We start from the raw sequence: 23,820 nt of genomic DNA, 5'->3' as shown, positions 1-23,820 counted from the left end.
AATACATCTTTTTAACCAAGTTGAGGGAATTATAATTCGATTGGTGTAGTCTTATGTTTTTGCCCTAGTTTTATTCTCTTCGACAGGTGGTACATAAATGAAACGGTTGAAATTAGCGACGCGCAAAACATATCTGATGTTCGATTGTTACATGTCCATTGAATTCCAGTCTTGGAAGAATTAAGAAAGACTGTAATGGGAAGGAGAGAAAGCCGCTTGTTCTTGCTACTCTTCTTAATGTATGTCTCTGCAAAAGTTATTTTTCCTAATTTGTACAAACATTAAAAAAATAAATGATGTAACCGCTTCAAACGCCATCTGTGATGCACGGTCGAAAACAATTTCATTAAAAAAATGGAGGGGCGAGAAAGATTTTCGGTATAGGGAAAGGGGGAAAGCCGATGAGCGGAATGGAGGGGCGAAGGGAGGCGAGGAGACTGCGCTTGCGCAGTAGCACGCATGGAGGTAGAGTAGCGGCGGGTCCCTGCCAGTTTCAAATTGGAATGGGTTGAGCGAGCGAGTGAGTATTGGAGTGAGAGAGAAAAAGAGTTTTTAAGTCTTCTTTATGGATTGAACGGATGGTCTGGGCCAAAGGGGAATATAGGCAGAAAAAAAATATAGCATAAAGGAGGGAAAAAAGGGGGAAAGGAGGAGAGGTAAAAGCAAGAAGATGGAAGGAGAAATGGTGAAGGGGAAGAGAGACAAGCCCCCGTTTTTCACTTGATTTTCATCTGTTTCCTTCAGTTCAAGTTTGGCGGGGGACAAGAATGGAGCGAGCTGAATGAAACGAAAGGATTGATGAAATCAGGAAAGGATTTTAACAGGAATTTGTTTGGAGAAAAACCTTCAGTGCAGAAAGTTGGCTGTCGAATTACAGGACACATCAAGTTGTGAATTTCAAATTTTGTGACAGATTAACAGTATTATTACGTTAAAGTGAACCTATAATTATTAGTCAATGACAGTTGGTGGAATGTGGTGTACAATGTTGGACAGTGTTGTAGACAATGTCGTATAGATTTTTAATCAGTAGTTACGTCAATTTGGAACGTTTTATTATAAGCAGTGCCTATACCCCGAATTAGGCCTTACATGTTATACACGACGTGTGAATGAATTATTAAATTTGGTGTGAACGTACAGTGCAAACCTACATAGAAACAATCTCACTGAAATTTAGTCATTCCAGTTTCTTGAATATTTGCGAAGTGTTGGCGTATGTTCCGAAAGTGTTTGTGTGTTTGAGGAGCACAAGTGACATGTGTTGCAAGCAGTGACCTACCTGAAAACGTCCGGTTAAGATTTCTGTGAAGTTCTGCATGACATACGGAAGAAGATCTGATAGGCTACCTGTGAAGATCATCTCGTGTTCGGAGTAACTGACCTTTCAACTGTACGACTAACTAGTTTGTCAACTGTTGTGATCAATCAACAATACAGGTCAGTACCTCTACATAACCTAAGATTTGAACCAAGGTTAGATCATTGTGTGTTTCTTGCGTGTTTTATGTAGTGAGGTGTCGAATCGTTTGCGGTCCGATTTTTTAACTCCTTGTTTACAGCTCGTGTTACAATATTGCAGATGTTATTGGCCTATGGTAATTAATTAGTGCTAGGTCATTGTTTTAATATGCTACATAAGCGAGAGGTCAAGTGAATTATAAGAAGCGATTTCGTCATGTAAATTTAGATCGTACGCCTACCGAGACCTCGTGAGCGACGCAAATTTACTTGCTATGTTTCTTTATTAACATTATGTTCGCGAGTTAGTGTGAAGCGATACATTATCGGAGTTTAATGTGTTTATTTTCCTGTTTATTACCGGTATCGATATCTTTGACATTTTACAGTTTGCACAGTAAGCGGAAAATTCTGTAAAATTTTCTGTATTGTGGCGTATATTAATTATAGTGCATTTGTTTACAGTGAATACATTTGTAATTCCAAATGTTTTCATTGATTTTGTAGCAAAATTGTTTATGCAAATGATGTGCGCCCGTTTCCTTGGTAGTTTGCGTGCGATAATACAAACTCTGGAGGAGGCGTGTGTGTATTTTGTAATGTTTATAATACAAGGTTAGAAAGGAACTTTTTTTTAGGCCTAAATCATTTATGTTGTAAAAAATAAGACTTATAATTAATTCCGAAAAAGTTTTTGTTACTTTTTAACATAGAACGCTCTACAAAATCCAATGAATTTCTGAGCAGCCAATTTCCATTATTAACAGATACGGCAGACTAGTACTGAGCAGAGAATATAAGCACAATTGGAAATTCTAATTCTTTCCCAACTGAACTCGTCTGTATAAAGTACGTGGTATTAAAGTCAAGTCAATGGGTTTCTCCCATTTTTACAATAATTTAATGGCCTGCAGCGTTTATGTAAATCACTTGTTTGTATGTGTGTGGGAGGGTAAAGGAATAAAACAAGACGACATTTAAGACCATAGGAGAAGTGAATGTAGGTTTAATAATTTGTGAGTTTTTCTTTTATTTCAATTCTGCGAAATATCTCGATTTCGAATCTGTAAGATCGATTTCGAAGAAACTCCGTATGATCTCACGCTCAGAGTCACAGCTTCGCTTAGTGGCAAAAGTGAATAATTTATTCGGATTTTAATCGCACTTGTGTCTTCAGGTCTCGATTTTCTCGTATTATTTGTGAGGCGCGTTTTGGAATAAATTTCTTTACGTTTTCATTAGCTTTACCGTACATTTAACACCCGCTAAAGTTATGTGAAGTGTATAAATTACACTGTGAGAATAAGAGAACTAAGCTGTAAGCTTCACCCCGATAGTGACGCCTATACTCGTTGAGCCAGAATTAATTATGGAAGAAGAACGTCATTTGAATACAAACAAAGCTCCTGTACGTTAACACCTAAATAAATACGAGACCTGAATCAGGAAAAATGAGTATGCATTTTGATTACAATTGTGTGTACCTTAGGTAAAGTTGTGCAAGTAATTTGGCATTTATTCAGTAGAAGTAATATATATTTTTTTCTCTCGGGTTGATTATGCGGCTTTGTTCTATTTGTATGACAGTTTTGTTTGTTCTAATGTAGGAATAGTGTTGATTATCAGGTGTTTTATCGCTTGAGTATGTATGCAGAGTGTAGTTAATAGTACAGTATATCTGCAACGATTTATTGCGTTCTAATAAATATCTGTTTACACATTTTGTTTAAAAAGATTGTATTCAAATTTCGAAAGATTAATATTACTGTTGAAAAGTTTGGTAACAAGGCACAATAAACAAGTTAAATACATATTTGATAGTGTCGCCTTTATTTTATGGGTTATTTGTCACCATTCAATTAATAACTATGTACATGTTAAATCATTTTACAGAAGAAATTGTTATGAAAGTTCAATCCTATATCATATTCGAATTCATAATTGCTAATTGCAAATTAGTTCCTTGCACCTGAAGACGCAGCATTTCAAACTCAATTTCGAATTATTGTTACTACTACTACTACTACTACTACTACTACTACTACTACTACTACTACTACTACTACTACTACTACTACTACCTCTTGAAATACGAATTCACATTTCGAATTACAGCGCGAATAGTTGAAGCGTTGGTGGCATTCAAATTATTGAATAACTTAGCTGTTTATCTGCTGAAGGATCTTTACTTTTGCGATGTTTGGTAGATGATTATTTTAACATCAAATTGTTTGTAGTACGTTAACTGAGAGATCAACCTAAACTCGAAGTCAAGACATCGTTTCCTGTTTTATAATTACGAAATCTGTTCAGACTCTATGTACTAAAAGTTTCTGAAGGTTACGAAATTTTTAGTATAAATAATTTTACGTTTGATCTTTGGTGTAACAAATGGTGAAGACTTCTGACGCTACCACAGCGAGACCACTGCCGGCCGCTGAGTGCGTCAATCACCGACCACGGCGTACGATTCGTCACAGGACCCGAACTTAATGGGGCAGACGTCTTTATCGCCCGTGCGTATATCTAGCATCGGTGTCATTCTTGTCTCTTGTATTCCGTCTTTAAAGTATTTTCATAGGGCTTGTGGGAATTTGGGAGTTTACTGCATACATTATTCAAGAAATATTCAACAATTACAATTTGTTTATGTGTAGTTTTATGCTCTACTTCAATTCTTAGAAAATATATTTCGGATTTGTTGCTCTTATATCATCCTCTTCCTGCTCCTTATCTTCATACTTTCTTCTTTCTTTTCTCTGTACTGTTATAAAATTATTTTATTCAGATCTTTATCGATAATATTTTGTTAATCGTCATGTAATGCCACTGAAGTTTAGGACTCAGTGTAATGTAATTTAGTAGAAGACCAATTCTAGAATTACAATTTCATAAACGAAATTTTTATTTTGTAAATTTAAACACCGTCATTTTAAACTTCATATTGTCATAAATTACACATTTGTGACCGATCTAACAATTTTGTACTTGATAGTATGTAGCGATAGCTTCTGTCAAAGCGATGTTTCAGTAAAATCTCTTTTTTATGTGTTAAAAATCCTGAGAGGATGATTACATTGTTTCTATACAAAGTTACATTAAATTTGATTTCGACTAATTTTTGGCATTTTTGTGGTAGATCTTTTTAAAAATTATTTAACCATTTTCTAACTAATTTCGCCGAACACTCAGAAAGTACATTTTAATCTTGATATTATACCGTTTTAAACAGAAATTGCCTATTTTTACGTGGTTCTATCTTCTTAGAATTAAACTTATTTTGATATTTGTTTTTTATAATTTTACAACCAAGTAATTAATTTTCCGTCATGATGACTATAATATCCAAAGGAAATTAGGAGTATAGTAAGAAATGAGTTTTTATGCATTGGTTACGAAATAGTATAAATATGCTAATTTTACGAATCGGTTTCAAATTTTGCTTATTATTGGTGTCTCCATCTATTATTAACTTACTTTTAAAATACGTGAGTGAATTATATTGTATGCACGAATTGGCGTCAAATATTTGTGACTTACGATAAAGAAAATTTGAGATTTTTGAACAGAATTTTTAAAATAAATTTTCCATACCATAATCAAGTAACGAAATGTCAAGAAGTTACTGGGCACGCTCTTAAAAACCCTAAAATATTTTCCAAAACATGACACTTTCATCTCTTACATAAGGTTGGTGTCGCCTACACTTCGTTAGTGTGATATTGAATTTTGTGTTATTTGGCCTTACTTTAATTAATTTATTTTATTGCTAGAGGAGTGCGTAACGAAAAATACGCTTCACAGTAGGGCAGAGGGCCACTAATGCGTTGGTGCAAGTGGGAGAGGTGATAAGGGTATTTCCTCCATCTGACTGAAGATAAGGTACTGCACTACATAGGCGTAAGCTCTGGCGATGCCTAACTTCTGAGTAGGAAGCTCATTTTTCTCAGGAAATGATATAATACAAGCACGGATATTGAAACCGCATCTAGCGAAAGAACGAGCGTACATAACATTTCGTTATCGGTAAACATTTCTCTAAATTACAATTCATTAGATTACAATGTTTTAAGATATGAAATAAAGCATCTTGTGTTATTTATTAATTTGTTTACCATAGTTTGCAGAGAGTTATTCGGATCTTTTGGCAAGGATCGATGTGTTTTTTGCAACAAAAATGCTTCAACTGATAAATCTGTGTGGACTCTGAAACGATGTGGAATACGTAAGTCTTTGTGGTATAAATACATATAAAGCAGGCTTGGGCAAGGATGCGATTTTAAAACCTGCGGTGGATTATCTTTTTCTGTCATCGAACTCTGCTGCTAGAGAACTCTTCACATGAATACAACCTAAATTTGTTTATGCTCCCCACATCTGCAAACAAAAGACGTATTTAGATAGTTGTCTTAAAACTATGATTAGTACAAAAAATAAAAAACCGTGAAGGAAGAGATAAAGGAACTTCTTGGTTTATGATCTATTTATGCAAGACTTCAAACAACTTTGGAACTCTTGATTCTGCACTCTGTAACGTATATTTTTGTCATTAGATTTGAATGAAAAGAGTCGTTGACTTCTTGGCTTTTAACCTAGTAACAAAACGTTATATTAAAACAATTAAATATGATCAAGAATCTCCAGTATGGAAAATTTTCTTTCCATATGTTCAGAAAGTACGCGTGTATATATTATATTCAGTAATAATAACTTTATCTGAAAATTCAAAAACATCTAGATGAAACGTGATTCTTCTCCACCTATAATATAAGCTAAGTTTGATGTGTTTGTTCAAGCCGTGTTACGGTATATATATATATATATATATATATATATATATATATATATATATATATATATAGTTTTTTCTTAGAGTTGGTGTGATCATTCCATTAAAATTGTCAACTTTTTATTCAGCTGTTTAACAATTCGTCTCTCATTAGTTACGTTTTGAATATATCTCATATTGTTTTATGTCGCGTAATATCTCCATTTTGATACTTTTATTTATTTACCGAAAGATGTTATTCATTAATTTTTTATATTGTTACGTGGTAACACAGTATTCTCGGCTGATATTGTGATACCTTGGCAGTAAAGTGCATTCTATAGATTTTTTTATTAAAAAAGGGCTTACTAGATGATTGCACTGAGCAGATTATGCGAACAATGAAATTAGAGAAGCCCTGAGTACTTCTCTATCCATCTATTACAATTTGCAGAGAGTATATTTGAGAGAAAAAACTTTAATAGGCCTATTACAATGTTACTAAAACTCTATTGAAAACATAATATAAATACTGTGTTAGAAGCGGGAGTTTTGTGGAGTTTGACATGGAACTAATGCTATTTTTCACAATTTAATAATTACGCGGATTTTGAATTTGTGGGAGCATGGAATCCCAAGTCTATTTCTTATTGGATTTGTCACTAATACCTTAATAGGCCTTTATAAATTTTTCTCGATAGAGTAACATGATATATAAATAACTATAAAAGTTGTAACTACAGGGCGAGTGTTTTTGAAGTGAAATACATTGGAGCGTGGCTTGTCCAAAGCTCGATGCGACGTTGCTTCGACGACATGGTATAATGGCAAGGCTTCCGACAAAAGCTGTATCTTTGTAACAGGTTAACATAGCTTTATTTACAAAACTTTGTATATACGGTCTACTTTCTAATGAACAGAAAATGTAGACGACAAAGAAAGATTAAGTAATATAATGAAAAGTTCTGTGTTATTAATATTGTCAAAATGACGTGGGACCTCATAGTGTCCGTGGTGATTGAGTTGTGATAATTTTGGTTTATCGCTCTTGTGAAATGATGCGTGATAACGTTTGATACTATAATTTCATTTCAGTTACGGTAACAATAGTTGCTTATCATCGCTTGTTTTTCATTCTAGCACGGTTAGTGATTTAAATCATCTGGAATCCAGTGTAACGAGATGTCTGATGTCATTCATTTTACAAATCGTTGCCCTTTGAATTCACAAATATCTGACAAACAGTTGAAACTTGAGAAACATTTCCATATTGAATCAGAATGGAATGTAATAACGTGGCTTCCTATGTAGAACCTGATGTTATTGAGACATTTCAAGTTACCTAACGTTAGCAGTTCTCTATATTCCCTTAATGGAAGAATGTTTTTTTATACAAATTTGCACTTTATTTAACAAGGTGTGATTTATTTTTAATTAATTTTCGACTAACAGCCTTTTACAAATGTATAACCCAAGCTTCAATATAAGTACAAACTAAGATCTTTGTTTTATGATGTAATGTTTTCATTCAGAACTCATCAGTGTTAATTGTAGGCCTGCATTCGTTTGAATGGATTTCTTTCAGAGAGCAATAGACAACGTAAATCTATAGTGTTATTAGAAAGTCACAAAATATTTTAAAGTCCTCTAACTTTGTCAAGAAATAGGCCTAAGGTTTTATTAAAATAATTATACAGTTTTGTTCATGGTGGTTTATTCAGGTACAAATCGATTTGAAAATATTCAGATACAGTTGTCACTTTTCTTCTCTATCACTAGTATTCTCACTTTTTTTATAATATTTCATTATGACAATGATGACAAATTTCAGGGTCCATATTTGAATCCATTTAGAGTTTTGAATCTCCCCATCGCGCTAGAACTATCTATATTTCATTCATAGTTGCACCGAATAAGATCAATTCGCATTTGTAGAGTTAAAAAATAATTATTTTCTCGTATGAAATTGCAAAAAAAAAAAAAAAAAAAAAAAAAAAAAAAAAAAAAAAAAAAAAAAAAAAAAACCCGAAGAATAGTTTGAATTGCTGTTTCTTTATTTTATTAGTCGTAGCAATAATAGTGAAACAGTAGAAAGAAATTTTCGTGAAAATAACCTTCCCTGGTTTATGAATATCCCTGTATTATACATTATTATTTTAAAACTAATTTTAAAAGAAATATGTTCCTTTCATATACTAAAAAGAGGGCTAAGGACAATAATGTACAAACATTAAGTAGATTTAGACTATGAAATAATTAAATTGATTATGATGATAAAATAAAGAGTTTCAGGAGACGTGAGTTTTGAAAGAAATATCTCTTGATATTTTTCTCTGGAAAGGTAATGAACTACGCCTAAAACCAAGAATAATAAAGTGAAACTCACCTACAAACCGAAGAATTTAAATGAAATATATGAATATCACTGGAAGACTATAAGGAGTGTAACTAAATATTTAATCTATATTAATGTTTTATCTGAAACATTGGCAATAGATAGTCTACTTGAGGACATATATCTGTAAACATTGTTAAAATAACATGTAGTTGAAAAATACATATTATTCTCAAATACAAACCATTTAATTTCCTTAAATTAAGTTTACTAGTTGTAGCAGTCGTCGTCGTAATAATAATAATAATAATAATAATAATAATAATAATAATAATAATGTTTATTATCTAATAAATCTGCAACCATAATTTTTCTGGTAATTTTCGCTTTTTCAAAAATAATTGGTGTGAACATGTATAACTAACCATCCTGCGACCAAAAATCGCTTTTTTGAAAGTTTTGTTTATGTGTGTCTGGATGTTTGTTACCTTTTCTCTCGAATTGAATTGAATTGAAAGAGGTGAATTGGGAGGACAAATTTAAAAGGTACGCAATCGCGTCCTTGCAAGGGGTTCGGGGCTGCAAGAAACTAAATATGTGAGCTCCAAGCCTGTTGGCCACTAGTCTCACTCCGGGTTACGCTGCTCCACTGAAGGAGCTCTAGAAAATTTTGAAGGGGAAAACTGAAAATGGACGTAACCTCTTAGGTACCACATACGCGAATTTTTTTTTTCCCCAACGCGATAATGGCTGAACCGATTTATATGAAAATTGGAATATAAATGAAGTTCGTTCTAACTTCGATTTTAGGCTATATGGCATTCAAAATACTCTATTTAAAAGGGGGTTATAAGGGGGCCTGAAATAAATCTAAATATCTAGCTTATTATTGATTTTTATGAAAAATATTACATAACGAAAGTTTATTTAAAAATTATTTCCGATAAGTTTTATTCTATGCAAAATTTTGATAGGACTGATATTTAACGAGGTAGACGATTTTTAAAATAACAATGCGTTTTATCATCGTCATCTCAGACTAATAGGCTATAGGCCTAATGAAATGAAAACAAATGACTTCGTCTATAAGGGGCAGTGCACAATAACAAACGGAATCTATTCATTTAACACTATTTCATAGGGATATAGCCAAATTGTATGATGGGAATATGTAAATGTTTATCAATATTAACATACAGAGAATGTTCTTGTGTTTGTATGAAGTAATCTCAGATGCTACTTAACCAATTTGTATAATTATTTCACCATTTGAAAATGTGATCACTAGATGGACATAATGCTATATGCCATTACGGTAACTCCTGAGTGAATCGAGGACAGGTAAGATTAAAATAAATTCTTACGCACAGAAAACTTGATATCCTGTCGCAATGTTATATTAATTGATTATTTAAACTTTATTTGGTCCACATGAAATACTCTAATTTTGTACATTTCAGTTTCTTTTTGTCCACAGAACATAATAGCATTTTAAGAGTTTTTTCGTAAAGATGAGTATTTTCTCGGGACCAAAAATATAACATGTCATTTGGAGTAAAAATTAGTATTTTACCGTTGAGCTCACTGGAGCTGAGTAATTTTATAAAGTGTCACGAAATAGTATTCCTGCGCTCATAATTTACCAATATTCGTTTCCTGTGTATCTTAAAATAATCTTTATGTACCACATTCATTTTCATCTCAGAGAATTAACGTACGACGAGAGTGTATTGATTTAGTATGCAGTAATAGTACGTTAGCTTAGCATTCCATTATTTTATAATCCAAATATGAACTATGCTCTTTTGAATTGTGTTAAAGTAGATAAAATGAATAAACTATGCAATAAATGCAATGCAAAAGAATTGGGTAATGAGTCAAACGGATTATCTTGCGCTGTTGTAAAAGTTGTTCCTTCTGAGATTCAAGAGCTCCCAGAACCAATTAAAACCTTACTTATTGTAGTACATCCGTTATCAACACACTTTTTAAATAATATAAGACAGTACAACTTCTTATTCCAAATGGCATCGTTTGGTGCAAAAGAAATACATAAAGTCAATTCTACGCCATCATTTAAAATTGAAGCATAGGCCTATAGCTTAATTGGAAATCTTCTTCTAGCTGAGAGTAAGAGCCTTCAGTTCTTACAAGTATACTTCATTTCAGACGCTGACCAGTTATCTATTAGATCTAATGTAGTATCAATCTTAAAAGTAGAATTGACTGAACAACTCCAAGAAATATTGCATGATAATAATAGTTAAATTCATAGTTTTAAATACAACTTTCAGAATGATTCAGGAGCAAACGACTTACAACGTACAAAAAGCTATTTATTCACTAAGTAATTACAAACCTGTATTTAGATTTAAGTCAGTAATACTTATTCCTAAAAAGCGAAGCGAAGCGCACGGGTATGACTAGTTATTAATATTAATGTGCTAGTCATCAGCAATTGGTCAATAATAGTCTAATACAATAGAAGCATTTGGTATGTGAATATGGAGAAGAATGGAGCGTGTGAAATGGACAGGCTGAATAAGAAATGAAGTTGTATTGGAAGAAAGAATGATGCTGAAACTGATCAGAAAGAGAAAAAGGAATTGGTTGGGTCACTGGCTGAAAAGAAACTATCTCTGAAGGATGGAAGGAATGGCGAACGGGAGAAGAGTTCGGGGCAGAAGAAGATATCGGATGATAGACCTCATTAAGATATTTGATCATATGCGAAGACTAAGAGGAAGGCAGAAAATAGGAAAGATTGTATAATGCTAGGTTTGCAGTGAAAAACCTGCCCATGAGCAACACATGTAGGCCTACATACGTATATGTATGTATGTATGCAAGTATGTATGCAACAATAATATAAGTTGAAATCGATATTTACAACAACAACAACAACAACAACAATAATAATAATAATAATAATAATAATAATAATAATATAATAATAATAATTTATATAAGTAAATTATTATGTTAATGTTAATTAATTGATAGAAATAAATTTAAAACAGTGATAAATGAAAAATTCATCACTAATCGGTAGACCTAATATAGGCCTATTGATATAGGCTACTATAAGAATACTAGAAAAATTACAATGAAAATTAACCCTTAAATTCACAAAGTATCCTATAAGATACATCAGATTAATAGGCTATATGCTATAATTTTAATAGAACAATAGAAAAAAAATTGGTAGGAAAATTAAATTTAACCAAAATTTCAAAATACTATAGTATTGTACAACATATAAAATATGAACATTGCGATAGTGTGTTTTCTTTACAGTCCGACACGATTTAATAAACTAGTGTGAGAAATGAAGTTATGTCAATTTAAGGGTTAAAGACATTTTTTACATAATAAATAACAGAGTATGTCATTCCCATGAACTAAGTCTGTACATTGAGTTGATCGAATTTGCAGCAATAATAATAATAATAATAATAATAATAATAATAATAATAATAATAATAATAAAAATAATAATAATAATAATAATAATAATAATGTTACTAGTCAGTAATGTATGCAAGGAAGGAGGAAAGGAACTGGCTAACCTTCCCCATTATCTCTTAGCTTAGTTGCCTCATGAGTTACGCTTTATTGGTGTTACTTATGAGATCCAAAGCTGTCTTCGGACAGTTGAATAAATGATGATGATAATGATGATAATAACAATAATAATAATAATAATAATAATAATAATAATAATAATAATATATAAATTACATTTTTGTTAAATAAAATGTGAGGATAGTTTTCGATTAATGTCTTAGACCATTATGGCACGGTACGTACTACGAACAAACTTCTCTAGTTCGACAGATGTATGAAGACTCGACTCGAGTTGCGACTTATGCACACTTTGAAACTAGAATGCTGTAGTTCTTCTCCAAAAATGATTTCCTTAATTTCTTTAAACGACTCGCTGTCATAAAACCAAACTGCAAGAGATGATTAAATGTTCCGACATTTCCAAACTGACGACTGCTCCTCATAAAAACAGTCTCGGATGAAAGAAACAAGTAAAAAAAATGCATACATTTTACGACTTTTATTTCTTTTTTATTTTCATTACATTTCCAAACTGCTTTATTCTGAACCTCACACATTTATATTCCACGTAGTCTAGTGTGATATGCCGATGGTGCTTTTTTTATATTGATGCTGGCTTATGTTGTAGGTGGAATATAAAACTTTTGGATAGAATTGTTGTTATTCCCGCAATTTATGTAGACCTGTATCGCGTAATCAATGTACAGGCATCTTAAGAGTTAGAGGGATATAGTAATTTGGCTTCAAACTTATTTTAAAATATTCCCATTGGCATTAAAGCGAACATAAAATATTTTGTTAGCCCTTTTAAAAATAAATAAAACAACTGGAAATAACCTTCCACGCGTTCATTTTATCTCAACACAACAGTAAAGATAATTGCGAATTGAGGTTTTTGAAAGAAATGAGTGTTCAACATTTTTCCTCTGGGAGTCTAGTAGAGGTATTTTAATTCTGTTTACTATGAACTTCTCTGATGGCCGTAATAAGCGTCTTAATTTTGTTTTAATTGCCTTTGATGAAGAAACTTCAAGTAGAATTCAGAAAATATGGCACAAGCCATATCTTAGAGAATAGATGTGCATATTTTGGTGGGGACACATTCCCATTCCTGTAAGTTATGACCAATTCTCGTGGATTGCCCATCCTCTGAACCACTGCCGTGTACATGTGAGAGCATGAGCGGTGTATAGTACCTGGCACAGATGCCTTTAACGCCTTGTTGCAGGCTTGTGCCGAGTTCAGAAATACTAGTTTTATAAAAGTGCCCAAGTTAACAGTGTATGTTGAACTAGAAGGAAGTAGCAAACCCCTTTCAACTCGTTGCAATTATCACACCTTTCCGAGAATGGATATATTGATGATGACTTGAGACGTTCCAGAAGATGCAATTTTCCTTCTGCTTTCCTTTTTTGCCTACCGACAAAAATAACACAAGTTTTTTTTCAGTTTAATTTTCTCCTAAATCTTGTTTCATCATCTCCGTGTAAAAACTGCCAAATGAACAGGCGGATGTGTTATAGAAGATTATTATGTAGCTTTCTATTCAGAGCGTCCAAATGACTAAGAAATTCTTCAAAACTCCCATGGAAGTCTGAAGTCATTTACAGACAAATCTGCATAGTCGTAAGCCAAGTTTCTACCTTATATTTCAGCATAAAGTATGTTCAAGGAAAAATTGAGCTTCGTCAGCAACTTTACAATTATAGGTAGTTTGTTTTGATTCAGTTATTGTAATTATTCCAGTTAAATAGGAAAGCGATTGTAAATGGTTGGAAATTATTATTATTATTATTATTATTATTATTGCTACTATATACGGTACTAGATATACAGGAAACCTAGACTATATCTTAGTCATAAGGGGCTGTATTCATAGACATTCTTAGCACGGGCTTCTGGTGGATGATCAGCGAACAAACATTTTTCGTATTCATAAACCAGTGTTAGCGATATGATATATGATATGAATCCTGTACAAGTAACCAGTAGATAGCCGGGGCTAGTTTAGCACGCTCGTAGCGCGGGCTAGCGAAATGTCTATGGATAGCACCCGAGGTGTCTAGAAATAGCATAGAACTTAAGAGTTAAAACGTGATTCCCTACTTTCAGAAAAATATTACAGGCAATCCTACATAACTAAATTATATTTTACTTTCATAATATGTGCGGGGTTTTCAGTGAAGATGTCTCATACAATTCTGTGATGCTGTGTTGTCCGGAAACACTTTCGGGTAATGTATGACTATATCAATCAAAATTATTGACATAATATTTGCTTAAAAGTACCACCTACATTCCACTTCAATCGTTAGTTAATTCAAAATCTTTTTTTTTTAATAAAATTCTATCATAAACCAATTCTTCCTGGTCTTTCTTCTGTTCCTTAATATATATACTATAGGGTAAAGTTGCCTAATTCCGTGATACATTTTTTTTTTACTGAATATAATTGGATTGGGTATCTTGCTCCGAAGTTCACCAATGTCTCAAAAGTAGGCGAAAGATGCACTCTTTCGAGAAAGATATCTGGCGCTATGGTCGAACTGCAAAGCTTTGACTGACATTCAGTTTAAAAAAGTATCACGGGATTAAGAGTATCACGGAAATAGGCAACTTTACCCTATCAACTATTATTCACAGTCAGAGAGACTAGTTATTCGTTACTGCCTAAGGTTTATTATTATTATTATTATTATTATTATTATTATTATTATTATTATCTTTAAACAATGGTGCAGGTTCATTTCTGCTGAGCATAAAATAGTATTCCAAGTGTTGGACATTACAAATCAATCAAACAGAAGTAGCAGGATTCGGCTCTTGTGAGATATGGCACCGTTAGTATATACTCATCAACTAGATAATATGAAATGAAAAAGTAATTTTAAAAACAAAAATTATTTATTTTAATAATAAAAGTGGAGATAACAATGACTGTAACGTCTGAATAGAACATAGCCTACAGTATTATTACAGATACCGAAATTATTACTTTATGTAGGAACGCCCATTAAAGAAAAATAGACGTAAAATATAAGAAGTAAATTCAACACAGTCGCTACCAATAGTGAAGAAAAGGAGACGTAAAAGCTAGAGTACCCTATAGGCATAAACTTTGGACCAAATCCGTCTCAGTCCACAAATTTCATTTCCTCTACTTCCCTGAATTTTCATCAGGTTGTCTGGTGTTGAAGCCGACAATCTAGCCGTTCGAATAAGGCTATAATAATAATAATAATAATAATAATAATAATAATAATAATAATAATAAACACTGTAGGACAAAGCAGATGGGCTGTTGAGCGACAATAAGATTTGTAAATACTCCTGTACTAATGGAATGGATCTTATGTCTACCTTCGAGATAGACTCTATAGCTGTTTAGTTTTGTGATGGCAGCTTTCTCATATCTTTGTTGCTCTGAGGTGTTTATTGTTTCTCAGGATCAGTTGAGATAAAAGGTCAGGAGGTCAAAGCATTGCATATAATCGTGTAGCGAAAAATGTTTACTTCCACCTGTCTTATCATACAATAATATTAAGACATTGTAATAATATTGTGTGTAAACAGGATTTTTATTACACTCTGTATCAGGCTATCTTTGCTTACAATTGAGCTGTGTCACTCAATCCGACGATTATAACAAACTGTCACCACAGTGTGACAGATCTATAGTGGTGGTTGTAGTGCCGCTGCTGCTGCTGCTGCTGATTATTATTATTATTATTATTATTATTATTATTATTATTATTATTATTATTATTATTATTATTATTATTATTATTATTATTGTTGTAACGGTGATAATAATCTGTCCTGGAGAAAATGAAAAATGTTTCTCTTACTCTGTAAGTGTGATGACCACTTAATAATTCGACTTTTAAACTTGTGAATGATTGAGACGCGTACTTCACATCAACAGGCCGGACTCTTGATTTTGCCGTGACAGGATTGGAATCTTGTTAAACAGGAATTTACATCGAACACAGCACTGGTTCGTACGAGAGGATCTCCATGGAATTATCTTGGCGATCTTAGCATTAGTTTCCATATTGTTTACCGCCTCCGGTCGAAAACTGATGTATCTGGACCAGTTCTTTAACGATCTTTGTTCCTCCTCCCCAAGAATATTATAGCGGTGTTCATGGATGGTAAAACCATGCAGTATCGTAAACAATATTGAAGATAGGCCTATATACATTTTTTTTTGCAAAATAAAAAGTACTTAAAAGCGTTGCTTTATTTTCGGAACAGCTCTCTACGATTGTTTATGCTTTATTAATTAATTATTCATTAGTTCATTCATTTCATTCATTCATTAATTAGTCGGTCTCGGTAGCGTAGTCGGTATAGCGTTGGCCTTCTATGCTCGAGGTTGCGGGTTCGATCCCGGCCCGGGTCTTTGGCATTTAAGTGTGTTTAAATGTTACAGGCTCATGTCAGTAGATTTACTGGCATGTAAAAGAATTCCTGCGGGACAAAATTTCGGCACACCGGCGACGCTGATATATCCTCTACATTTGCGAACGTCGTTATATAAACCATAATTTAAATTTCATTAGTTAATTAATGAATTCAAGTAATCTTTTTTTCCAGGACAGTTAGTTCCCAATGATTGTTTATATTTTATTTATTCACTTAAGTAATCTTTTTGGAACAGTTCTTTATGATTGTTTATATTTTGTTTACATATTTAATATGGTCATTTATATTTTATTTATTTATTTATTTAATCTAAATTCTCTCCTGTAACTCTAGAGAACTAGGTTCGATTACTGTCACAACAGTGGACATTTCTCTTCCATAGAAACTGAGCTTGCTTGTAACTGTCTTAAGCGACACCCTTGCAGCATAAAAGCTTTGATCATATATACCCAGATAGCTCGGCCTTATAGGCTTTGACCGTAACAACTTTTGTCAGGTTTACTATGCTGCCATCTAGTTGTTACATAAGGAGTCGCGTCATAATTCCCATTTGAATTGCATTAACGACTGTACTGCCATCTCGTGTTCGTTTACGGCGGACGGGTGGCGATCCTGGCAGTTGTGCTCTTCAAAGTGCTGCCGATTTTAAACATAAGTTAGGGATGATCTATCTGTTACATATATGATCTTGTACTTTTAAAACTTTGTTGGCAGTTGAGAATCATCTAAATAATAATAATAATAATAATAATAATAATAATAATAATAATAATAATAATAATAATAATAATAATAAAATTCACAGCTTTCTGCCCAGGGGCAGGTCTTTCACAGCAAACGCAGCATTCTCTAGTCTTTTCTATTTTCTGCTTTCCTTTAGTTCCCGCATACTAATCATTTATCTTAATGTTGTGCATCATGTGATATCTCTTTCTGCGCCATCCAGTGCACCCTTCAGTAGGCACATTCTTCTCAGCCAGGACCCAGCCAATTCCTATTTCTCTTCCTGATCAGTTTCAGCATTCATAATACCTACAAAATGAAATAGGATCTACATCCCAACTTCTCTGTGGCGCAGTAAAACGTACTTCATAAAATAGAATAAAACCTGAAATACTTCTTTAAAATATCATAAAGTCCTAGCAGTAGGTCTAACTTTGTATGACTGTGAAGGTTGGACCTTCGTCGAAAGAAAGAAATAAAAAAGATAATATGATCTTAAGAAATGCGATTTTTGAGACCTTTAGCAGGGTACAATAGAAATAAATGATACAATGCGAAGGGAGAGGAATTAAATATACCACAATTGTATCTGTAATTAATTTTTATCGAGAAAAAATGGCATTTATATCTACACAGGATGAATGACAGTTGAATATTAAAAATATTTTATATCACTAACTACAAGGACCAAGAAACAATAAAGGCCTTCAATGAGATGGAAATGGAAGTTCAAAATGAAGCTGAAACAGGACAACATTATCCTTGAAAATTATGCCAAGAAGAACATGATGATTGTAATAATTAATTTAAGAATTGGGGTCCTTTGATCCACACTGTTTTCAATCTGCCGATTCTGAATCATCACTAGAAATTAAAAAGTCGTGAAACTGGCATGTGAGTGTAGCAAACATTTTACGTTGAAGACTATAACACTATTAAGAATAAACACAGGACATGGACACACACCGAGTACGTGTACATTTGGGAAATATATTTTTTTCATATTGCGCCTAAAATCAATCTCGAATTCGGAGAATTTGTACTTTTATACGCTATTGTTTGAACCACAGCGAAAGATTGGCAGTAGTGGTAGTGGTGGTAGTTTGACTAGGTACCGCCAGGGTCATGGATATTCGTCCATTTTCGAGGTGAACTAGATTTTGTTTTAGATGTAAAAACGCAACGACTCTACAAGACAGAGGTCTCTCTCCGTATGTTTGTTTAGTGTTAGTTAAAAAATAATTTGGGACCTTCTACAGTACATCACAAGGAATAAAAGAATTGAGAGAGAAGCAATGTTCATTCTGAAGATAATGGACAAAGGCTTGGTTTATTGGAAGTACTAATTCCTGTACAGTAAGTTGTTTGTGTAGTAAGAAAGAATTGATTAATATATATTTTTTGAATGTACGCAGAAATTTTTATTTTCTTACTGTTAATATTTGAAGAAATTGAATGTGTATTCGAAAACAGAAATTTTTAATTCGTCAAGTCTGGTTTGTGTTATGCAATTTTATAGTCTGCGTTACTGATACATTAGACATGTTTCGTGGAAATTTTGTGACGCCTTGCTTTGATTGAATTCTTATGTCTCCCGGATGCATATTGACGTCATTTCGCTTTCTGTATACGGTAACATTAATTTTAATTGTTTCCTTCATTTCAATTGCCTCTTTGATTGTAGATTCATACTTAATCCCCCGGCTTTTCTGTTTCATGTTTTATTTACCGCTCTTTTTATTATGTTCCTTCTGTTCTTTTCGTTTTTTATTTTTAAGATTTTTTATACATTACCTTTATTACACTTTACTGATTATTTTTGTTGCATTACCGGTCATGACATATTGATTGAATTATTGCACTCTTTTAAGATATACAAAATTCGTAAAAGTTAATTTGTTTCCTTACTTAGTGCTTTCCCTCTTGTTCCTGCTCCTCGCAGCTTAATTCTTCACTTGTTTTCCAGAGCAATAAAATCCGTAATTTCTCAGCCTTTTCTTTCCGCTCTATTTTTTTTTCTTCGTATTTTGTGCAGTTTATTTTATTAATATTCCCCTCTCCCATTCATGCTGATCTCGATCTCGTACTTGGCTTGGTCTGAGCCACTTTATATATTCTTTCAACATCATCTTTCTACGTAATCTCGGCGTAATCCTTTTTCCTGATTAACTCAGTGACTCTCGCCGTTGTACTTACGGTCTATTCATGATTTTTCGAATTTTGATATTATTTTCAGAATTTGTACCAATCCATCTTCTCATAATGTCCTTGCTGCCCCATACATATCTTTCTGAAAAACTCGTTTTTTTACGTTCCTCTCATACCACCGATTATTATTCCTTGTCTTCTATACTTATTGACAAAATGTTTATAACACTGTAGTAATAAATGCTTTATCAACATTAGTAGTAGAGTCATTTAATTCCCTAGGAACATAAGAGCATCAGCAAGATATCGTCATCAAACTTTGTATTTTGTTCAATTATTTCACCTCTTTTCATATTTTACCTGTCTTTGTTAATTGAGGCGCTCGGGCGTAAAATATGGTAACTGACATTTTGGCCAAAAGTGAGATATGTAGCATATAATATGGTATCTTACATTCTGCGTCTAATGCAGTAGTTAGTTTTCCAACATCTCAACAGATGGCAGAAGTATACAGATTTTACTTTCCTGGTAACTATACAAACTTGCATGTATAAATGTTTACCTACCTAATAACTTCAAAACACGAAAACGTCACTTACCATGCTTTATGAGCGAAATTCTCACTTCTTCCTCTCTTCTTTCCGTCTTTCTTTTTCCTTGTGGTTTCCAGTTTACTATTTATTTTTTGTTGTTGACCTTTCAGTTCCATTTCCGTCTCAAAAATCTGTTCCATGATGACCTGGGTTTCGTTTGTCATTCTCCATAAATCATTCGTTTGAGATTATACCAATAACCGTCAGATTTTCTGATATTTGGGACTCTCCGAAGGCATCTGTTTGTAAAAGGTTTTAATTCGTTGTTTATTTCTTGGATAATTATTCATTTCTCACATCTATATAAGAGGTAGAGTTCACATTAATGCTGAAGATTTTTAGTGTAGTTCTCACGGAGATATTCTTTGATTTTTGAAGTTTTATATAATTGGGCAAAGGTGGCATTGGATGCGAAATATGGACCTTGAAACGAGACAAATGAAGAACCACAGCAGAAGAAATTAAATTTTTAAGGAAAAAAAAAAAGATAAATGCACGTATCAGCATCAGAAAATAAATAAAGATATTTACAACGAATTAAAAACTGACATTTTTGACAACAAATTAATTAATACAAAACTAAATGAATCCAACATGTTCGGATAATATACAGGGACAGGATTTCCACAATTATCTCAAATACCACAGGCCAGAAGTAATCAAGAGTGTCCTCTAAAGAGACTTCTTGATGACTGAAGACAGAAAGGGTCATATAACCCAATTCCATAATAGTTTGATGATGATTATGATTATTATTATTATTATTATTATTAGGGGAGAGTCGGGTAGTATCGGACATCGGGTAATATCGGACAGTGCGTTTCTTTCATCTACCACCATATGGTAGTACCTGAATGACATGATTACGTTTCTCTATGCGACAACACAGAAACGTAACCATGTCAATCAGGTACTATCATCGTGTGGTAGATGAAAGAAACTCACTGTCCGATATTACCCGATGTCCGATACTACCCGACTCTCCCCTATGCCTAATTTGTACTCTTCCTCATTGTCATATTTTTCTTCCTCTTCTACTTTCTAACACTAATTTTTCAGATTAATGGAATTTGTGCACTGTTCCTTATTTGTTCCAATAATGATTACATTTTTATTTCCTTCGAGTACTTTTTATTTTTTTCTCAACTATTTTATCAAATTGTTCCCTCCCATTCTTATTACGTACTGACCCCATACCTGTTTCTCTGAACCACTAGGCCTAAATGGTGGTTGTATTTGACATTCCTCTCTGTATTACTATATAAAATTCTGTGTTTTATCACCGTTTAACATTTTTCTTAGCACTATAATCTCTGAAGTATTCAGAATTTGCATTTCTCATATTTTATTACGTTATTCCTGAGCTAACCTAACTTATAGGTTAAACGCGTTGAGCTTCTTTAGTTATCGTAAGCGGATGAAGGTTCGTAAGCGACTTGTATCATTCTTACATTAAGGAGCGCCATGTGCAGAAAACCGGTCGCCGGAATGATCTACCCTACTTTTCCTTATTCTGAATAAAAGCCGAGGCGGACTCTGCTGAGATCTGTATTGTGTAGAGATGCTGCTTTATCCTAGGAGAGTCAACATTTGATGACCTCAAAAATACTACAGCCAAAGACATTTTTACGGCATCTCAACTGCTAGCGTAGGCCTAAAAGAAACAGAAACGGATGTTTATTCCGATTTAAAAAATGCTTGAGTCTATTACGGGGTTTATTCTCCGATATTAATAGTGTCTTTATTATTTGCTCTTTTATCACTCTTAATCACTGTTATCTCTTGTATCACTCTTAATCACTGTTATCTCTTGTATCACTCTACATCACTGGTACCTATGTTACCTTCATTATCGACATGAATCAAATCTTTGTTTAGCTTTGAATATTTGTCGCCGAGTTTAAGTAGAAATGAAATCGTAAGATTGAGTAATAGATTTTCGGCCAAAATCAGAATTTATTATTGTGAGAGAAAATAAATTAAGCCGTGGTTACTGATTTTTTATCACACCTCTGCTTTACTTTATAGTAGCGAGGCATGGATGCTAAAATACTGATAAAAAGAGACTCGGCGCTTCTAAAATTAGGATTTTACGACCTTTACTGCAGGTTACATTAAGAGATAAGTTCAAAAGTGGAGGTATAAGAAAGGAATTAAAATATAACGACAGATATAGTATAAGACATTAAAAATATCTTTGAAAGAATATCTCCTGAACGTCTGCCATGCTAAGGATATGTTTATTATCAGGAGGCAGGCGGAGTGTCTTTAGTACGTCTAGGAGTAAGGCGGAGAAAACAGTTTCAATCGTCGCTGTTTGATCTTGAATGAGTTCAAAACTGAATTACTGTAGGGACTGAGAAGAAAAATTAAGCACAATACGAGTAAATTGAAGAAGCCAGACCAAAGCATTGAAATTTCCTTCAAGTGGGGACTAGGTGAATGATGTTCAAGATGAATAGAATGAAATACAGTAGAAGAATATGGATTTTCATGGATTTAGGCAATATCACCGTTTTGGAGCCACTTGTCTCGGACCTGAACAGTCGCCAACTTCCAGTTTGGGCTAGCCAGAACTGAGTTGGCGAACCGTTAGATCTATTACAATAGGCCTGCTATTATGATTAAGCAGTTCCGATACTTCGGAGATATGAAGTTTCGACACACGGTTAAAAATCCAAAAATATTAATTTCGATAATTTTAGAAAATGAGGAAGAAGAAGAAAAAGAAGAAGATGATGATGATGATGATGATGGCGATATACGTATGGCGCCACATAGAATCTTTTAACGTCATTAAAGTTACTCTTAATTTACATATCTCCTTCAGTCGGCAAGTTGTCGGTGGAAGCGGTTTCACAATTTTTTAAGCTTCAAGCCTTTATTAGAAAATATTGATCATATTCCGTTTTCACGTGTAAAGCTTGCTATATGTAAATCAAACCTATTTTAATTTTAGAGTGTTCTTTTCTCATTTACATTATATGAAGATTTAGTTCCGGCGTTTTTGAATGAAGTACGCGACACAGCTACGGTCCTAAAGAAAGCAGTAGAAAGTGATTTACTTTTCAGTATTTACAGAAATGCGGAGCGGTTGTATGGGTTTCATGTTAAAGAAATGTATTAATTATTTTTAGATGTATTTGTACCGATTGTTTTTAATAAATTATTATGACCTTGTTAAGGTGATTACGAAAATAACTGTTGATGAAATCATAAGCTCTAAGAGCAAAGTTTAAATAAAAATCGTTACGAAAACCTTTCGCAATTTCATGAAGGTTATTTTATCATTTTTTTTCAGAATGTTCCTCCTCAATCTTATACATAGCGAACTGATCGGTTTCGTATTCTTACTGATAAGAAGGCAATTTAGTAAAGCCGCTTTCATGTAGACTACTGATTGTATTCAGGACAGAGGCTGTAGACTATTTATATTCAGGACAGATGACTGTTTATATTCAGGACAGAGGCTGTAGACTAATTATATTCAGGACAGATGACTATTTGTATTCAGGACAGAGGCTGTAGACTAATTATATTAAGGACAAATGACTGTTTATATTCAGGACAGACGGCTGTATACTAATTATATTCAAGGCAGATGGCTGGAGACTAATTATATTCAGGACAGATGACTTTATATTCAGGGCAGACGGCTGTATACTAATTATATTCAGGACAGATGACTGTTTATATTCAGGACAGACGGCTGTAGACTATATTCAAGGCAAATGGCTGTATACTAATTATATTCAGGACAGATGGTTGTTTATATTCAGGACAGACTACTGTAGACT

General features: G+C 33.2%; 1 protein-coding gene across 6 annotated transcripts in view; it reads left to right on the top strand.

Moving 5' to 3' along the window:
* The first annotated feature begins 480 nt into the window (after window positions 1–480).
* LOC138715210 (zinc finger protein castor homolog 1-like) overlaps window positions 481–23,820 on the top strand; it is a 752,775-nt gene continuing 729,435 nt past the window's right edge. For all 6 annotated transcript variants that reach the window (XM_069847869.1, XM_069847872.1, XM_069847871.1 and 3 more), the window contains exon 1: window positions 481–1,440. The gene's annotated coding sequence lies outside the window, so the exon portion shown is untranslated. The remainder of the gene's footprint in view (window positions 1,441–23,820) is intronic.

The sequence above is a fragment of the Periplaneta americana genome, chromosome 15 (genome assembly GCF_040183065.1).
Source record: "Periplaneta americana isolate PAMFEO1 chromosome 15, P.americana_PAMFEO1_priV1, whole genome shotgun sequence".
Lineage (NCBI taxonomy): Eukaryota > Metazoa > Arthropoda > Insecta > Blattodea > Blattidae > Periplaneta > Periplaneta americana.
Note: the sequence above shows the minus strand (reverse complement) of the source record. Positions and strands in the feature narration are given on the sequence as shown.